The following is a 6,445-nucleotide window of genomic DNA, read 5'->3' as shown; positions in this document are numbered from 1 at the left end:
GCTGTGCCCGGGCACTCCCTGAAGCTGCTGCCACACCCGAGCTTGGTGTGAGGGCGGCATCTGGCATCTGGCTCTCACAGCTGTGCTGTGCCCAGTCTCCCCCGAGCCGCTGGGCCTTGGGTAGGAGCGTGCTCCGTACTGGTGGGCACAGGTCCCCCGGGGAGTGAGGGACCCAAGAAGTTGCCCTGGAGCCTCCTTGGGACTGGAGCCCCTTCTTCAGGGGACCCTCGCGGGCCCCAGCGCTGCCTTGCCAGCCAGCCGCCCGGCCTTCCTGCTCGAGGCAGAGGAGCCCCGGGTGTCGGCGACACCCCTTTTGCCCTGCCAGGTGACTTGACTGGCCTTGGCCACACCCCTCTTGCCACCGCTGGCATCAATCTTGTGAGTTTTGGGGGTGCCAACCTTCAGAGGAGGTCACACCCCAGAAGGACCCCCATCCAGATCTCTCTGGTCTCCCAGGGACTGGCCGCAATGAAGGCCGTCGTGCTTAGCTTCGCCCTGGCTCCCGTGCCCCAGCCCCCTGACCTCCCTCCTCTCCGCCGCCCGCGTCTCTGCTCCCCCACGCCGCTCACCCAGGCTAGTGCCTGCAGGCACAGGGCAGGCACCTAAGAGAGTCCTGGAGCCCTTGGTGGATGTTTCAGCCTTCAATGCTCTCAGGGGACCAGGTGCCCAGGCACCGGCTGGTGGGTGGTGGGGGGTTGGGCTGCAGGCAGGCAACGGATTCCCAGCCCCCCATGAATCTTCACACTTTCTCTGGGCGCTCTGGCCTTCTCTTCTGCAGTCAGGTGTCCTCGCAGCCGTCCTCTGCCTGAGTCACGCTGCCCTTAGATCCCTGACCCCCAGGCTCAGGTGTGCACACTGGCACACGTAGGCACACCCGTGCGCCAGGTGTCCACAATCAGGCACGCGTGCCCCACACCCACACTCCCAACTGCCTTCTGCGTCAACACCATCAAGGCCGCAGGTGATAACCACAGAGGCTAGTGGGGGAAAAAGCCGATTAATTCGCTTACCCGACCCTGTGAAGTTCCGTGAGAACTTTCACACTGAAGGTTCTACCACTTTCGCCAGAGAAACAGACCCGGCATTGTTCATCTTTCTGCCTCTCTGCTCCATATGTGTGTGTATATATTTGAAAAGTTCTCTGGTGTCTTAGGCCTCTCCCAGGATTTACGTGCAGGGATGTATGTGTCATGGAGGCTGAGATGCCCCACAGGCCGCCGTCTGCAAGCCGGAGGCCCAGGAAGGCCTGCGGGGTGGTCGCGGCCCAAGCCTGGGGCCCAAGGGTCAGCGCCCCGTGTCTCTGTCTTGGCTCTAGCTCAGGAGACGACTGTTCCAGCCCAGGCTGGCGGGTCGTAAATTCGTCCTTCCTCTGCCTTGGTGCTCTCGTCAGCGCTTCCTCCCCCCGAGTCACTGCAGGGGCGGGGCATCTGCTGTTCCAGGCTAACCCAGACACCCTCAGAGGATCCACAACCAGAAGAGCCTTTAGTCAAATACCTGGATGCCCAGAGCCCAGTCAAGTGAACGCAAGATTAACCGGCACCGCAAGCAACAACTGCTTTTTCAGGTTTGCCCCAGCAGTGTTGGGGGGGCGGGTACCGCGCGCCCCCTGGTGCTCTGGCGGTCCGGTCTCTGTGACCTGGGGGCCGGGCTGGGGGGGTGAGCGAGCAGTGGTCTCTGCCTGTCGTTATGCTCTCTTGCAGCTCAGCTGAGACCCATGGAGGCCACCATGCCTGGCTCACGGCACCCTGCAGGCCCCTCTGCTCCCCCAGGTCGCCCCAGTTAGAAGTCCTGGAGCTCTAGATAAGAGGGGGTGGCCCCAGGGGACAAAGGAGCCACTTGAGAGTGATACATGCGCGCGCACACAGCTCATTCACAAGCTTCAGAGCCAGCGCTAGTCACTGGTTTCATTCCAGGCTCCTCTTCTCAGTCCACTGGCAGGTGAAGTGCTGCCAGCTGCGGCTCACCCGCCCGGCATCCCCTCCCCACAGTGACCTCTTCATTATGCCTGGAAAGCCCTTGACTTAGACGTGGCTAATGCTCAAAAGGCTCCTTCACTTTGCGGCAGCGCATCGCCAGTCATGGCCTACTTGTGAGGCTACTTGCTCACTCGCTGTCCTTCCTAGCAAACCCTAAATTCTGCGAGGTCGGGGTCTGTCGTTCCAGACCATTGTCAAAGTGCTGAGACCTGGCGATGCTGCCCGTGATGGGGCCGCCCGGGCTCCGTGTGCCGGGGGAGGGCTCACAGGTGCAGTGCATGATCTCAAGTCACCCTGATGAGAGTGACGTCTCCATCCGGGTTATTAGATACTCAAAGAGAAGACCCAAACCCGGGAGCACTCTGACAGATTTTACTCTTTGAGAACGGTATGAACAAACAGGTTTAAATTTAGTTAATATAGGGCCTCCCGGTGGCACAAGGGGTTAAGATGCAGCCTATGAAGCTGTCTGCAGCCTCTGCACATGAGTTCTATGCCCGGCCAGGGAGCTACCCACACGGCGCAGCAGACCTCTCCTGTCTCCCGCTGCTCCCCCCAGCAGTGGGTTTCAGTGGATCTGCCCGTTCTGCTCCCCACTCTGTCTCTGGTGGAGCCTCTTACCACCCCCCGCACCTCTGGCCTGCACCCCAGTTCTTGTATGTATAAATAAATTTAGTTTATATAGGTGGGTTATAGGAGAGGTCTGCCTCGCCATAGGTGGGTCAGCTCCCTGGCCGGGGATTGAACGCAGGCCACAGTGGTGATTGCGCTGAGACTTAACCTCCACGCCACCAGGGAGGCCCTAACATCAACATCTTTAGGGACAACTTCCAACTTGAAGCCACTCCCCTCCCTCAAGAATAATTACATTTTTAATGCCAGTGACTCATGACACCAAGGAGGGGACCTGCTGGGGGCTGGGGTCCCACCATGATGGCTGGGAGGCCGTGGGCTTCCTGGGGCTCGTGGTGAGCCAGACACAGGGCTGTGGGGCCCATCTAAGCCTGCGGGGCCCAAGGGAGAGCACAGCGTCTGCTGGTGGCTAATGCAGGAGGCTGGCCACCTCCAGCTGCAGGCTGAGGTTTTGGAATTGGCAGGAGTTCGGGAGGAAGTGGGAAGCGCTGGGGGGGTGGGGGTACTGGCTGGGCATCTGAGATGAGTGCTGCCAAGGGGTCTGAGGTCCAGGGGTCAAGGCTGGGCTGCCTTGGAGGTATCGGCACCCCGGGTAATTGAAGCCATTGGGGCACGAGTGAGCGACTTCCTCACCAGGAGGCGTGTGAAGAGTGCGAGAAAAGCTGCCAGGACAAGCCAGGAGGCAGCCGGGAAGGTGTCAGGACCCCGGGTGTGTTACAGGAGCCGGGGGTCAGGAGACCCAGGGGCCATGCTACAGAAGCGTGGGTGTCACGAGACCCGGTGGGGGGCATCCCAGAAACCAGGGGTGTCGTGCTGCCAGGTAAGATGAAAAGCATCTGCTGAGATCTGAAAGTTCTAAAGCAACTGAGAAATAAGACGCAGACGTAAGGCAGACATGTTTCGGCCTCTCCTCCCCATTTTATTTCTGAGGAAGCAGACCTGGGGGATGTGGCTCTCTGCGGGCGCCCGGCACGGACGCCAGGATTGGGCACCCGGCCCGGCGGGACAGGCCGGCAGCGCCCATCTGCTTGGTTCCCCGGTTGGTAGAGGACACTCGAGAGCCTGGACCTGCACCGCCTTGGGGAGCAGGTTGCAGGAGGGAGGGGCGGGGAGGGGCGGGGAGGGAGGAGCATGGGCTGGGGACACGGGTCCAGGGAGCGTGGGTTACAAGAGCCGCCGCCGGAGCAAGAGAGCTCACCAGCCGGGCAGATGGACTCCAGAGCAAGGGGGTCTGAAGGAAGGAGGGTCAAACCTCCTTCTACTATGGGGGGGTTGGGGGGGAGGGGAGAGGATGCAGTTGAGGGTGTGGGTTGCAGCCCGGGCTGCGGGAGTGTCCTGTTCCTGTGAGGCGGAGGGAGGCTAACGGGGCTGGGCCTGGGGAGGAGACAGCGCAGCGGTGCAGGGAAAGTGAAAAACCATCAGGCTTTCCCGCCCTCCCGCCATTGGCATTAATGAGGGACCCCTGCGGGCCCACACCTGCTTGCGGGTGGCCCCGGGGTAGGGTGTGGGCACGCACAAGTGGGTGCCCGGGGCTGGAGCCGGGGCTCAGGAGGGCGTGTCACGGGGACGCCCGAGAGGGCAGCAGGACGAGAGCAGAGACAGCGGGCGGCAAAGAGAAGCAGAGGCCGCAAGGGAAGGCCAGAGAGTCCAGAGTGAAGACTCGCGAGGTCTGACGGAATGGGGGGCACCCTCCTTCCTCAAAGGGGAGAAGGGAGGTGGGGAGGAGCAGGATGGACTAACTGGAGAATTCTCAGGGAGCCGATGGACTTGTCGGAAGGTGGGGCGATGGGAGGTACACGCTTTTAGTTGGGTCATAGCACGGGGCTGGGTGGAATGTTTGGTACAACTGATGGAAGATTCTAGAAACGGAGGATGTTTATGTAACTAGACAAGCTTAAAGGGGGGGGGGGTTTCAGGGAGAGTGCCAAGGTCAACAGGCGCCTGCAGAACCTCATGGCAGCCCTGGGAGGTGGGTGTTGAGGATTTCCTTCACCGGAGGATGACCTACTCCTCAGGCGATGAGGATTATGAAATAAAATACGTCATAGTCAGAGCTCAGTAAGGATAAGGGCCTGAGTGTCAGGTGACTTGCCCGAAGCCCCACAGGCCTGGATCTGACTAGATCTTTCTCACGGGACATGTCCTTCCTATGACAACATCAGCCAACCGAGCTCTCTGCCACAGCGCTCAGCCCAGCTCGGGCTCTGCCTCTTCCTGGAAGCCCACCTGGAAGCCCTCCCTTCCTCGCTCAGCGGTCCTGCCTCTCCCATCCCCTGTGCTCTGAAGGTCACTTCCACAGGGCGTCTTCCCAGTCCCGGGACCAGTGAGATCCCAGCACACCTGTCATTCTGTCTCTTCTTCCTGGAGACCCTAAAATTGTCACGGGTGGGACTGTGCCTGTCTGTCCATTCCTGTCCCCTCAGCCCGGTGGTGCCTGGCAGGCAGCTGGTAACTTACGGGATGTGTTGCAGGACGGATGAAGGCCACACTTCCTCCCTCACCCCTGCTCCCACCCCCGCCTGGAGCCCTGCCCTCTGCGGCACAATGCTGTGACCCAGAACATGGGCTCTGCTGCCAGGGGCTGCCTTTGAGCCCAGGCTCTGCCCACTTATCAGCTGTGTGACCAAGTTACTTGTATCTCTATGCTTTGGGTTTCTCATTTGTAAAATGGAGGAATAAAAGAAATAGTACCTAATTCATTGATTAAAGAGGAAAATAAAATAATAAATGTGCGTGGCACTGAACCCTCCCACTCATTCCTCAGCTGTGCCCTCCCACTGCCCTTCACTGCTCTAGGATACAAGTCATTTCCAGCTTGAGTTGAAAGTCCTGGTGGGGCCTCCCTGGTGGCACAAGGGGTTAAGACGCAACCTATGAAGCTGTCTGCAGCCTCTGCAGCACGAGTTCAATCCCCAGCCGGGGAGATATCCACATGGCGCAGGGGACCTCTCCTGTCTCCCCGCTGCTCCCCTCAGCAGTGTGTTTCAGTCAGTCTGCCTGTTCTGCTCCCCACTCTGTCTCTGGTGAATCCTCTCACCCCCCACACCTCTGGCCTGTACCCCAGCTCTTGTGTGCATAAATAAATCACTCTTCAAAAAAAAACAAAAAACCTTGCAAACAGGTAAACTGCTGTCTGCTGCTTCGTATTTCCAGGCTCTTGGAAGAATGGACTCAAGAAACATGCATCCCTGCACAAGGAGAGGGGAGGCCCAGACTGGCCATGGAAGCCAGGCTGCACCCACCTTCTGGGGCGGACCCACGGTACAGAAAATTTCCCCAAGTTTTCTCTCAGCTTTGCAAGAGGCTCACCCACAAGCACCTTAGATTGTATTTTGATATTCCACAGTTTAACTGAAGATGGTTACAAAATAGAGAATTCTCAGGGAGGCATGAAGGGCAAGACGTTAGGGAACTTATTTGGTGAGATGATTAAAAATTTAAAGAGCTATTTGATAGCAACTTTTAAAATTGGAAATTAGAAAAATATTTTTTCAGAAACCTACACTCTAGATCAATTCCACTTCCCTTTCAAATTGAAAAATGTTAAATGAGCTTGAATTTGAAAAAGAAAAAAAGCTCAGCCTCAGCCAGTCTCTTGACACTTGGAGCCACCGGCCACTCGGAGCCACTGTCTGGAATGTTCCGGGAGACGAGTCTCGAGTCTTCGCGGGCAGAGCGCTGAGCTGCCTCTGGAGGCTTTCTGCACCAATGTGTAACTTGAAGTCTTTCACAAATGCCCAGTGAAATGATAGAAAAAGAGGATTCAAATGAAAACACAGATCTTCCTAGAAAACAAAAATAATTGAAAGCCCGTGATTAACTGACATCCTAGGAAG

The sequence above is a fragment of the Talpa occidentalis genome, unplaced genomic scaffold (assembly GCF_014898055.3).
Source record: "Talpa occidentalis isolate TD23 unplaced genomic scaffold, MPIMG_talOcc4v2.1 talOcc4.11, whole genome shotgun sequence".
Taxonomy (NCBI): Eukaryota; Metazoa; Chordata; class Mammalia; order Eulipotyphla; family Talpidae; genus Talpa; species Talpa occidentalis.
This window is presented reverse-complemented; position numbering follows the sequence as displayed.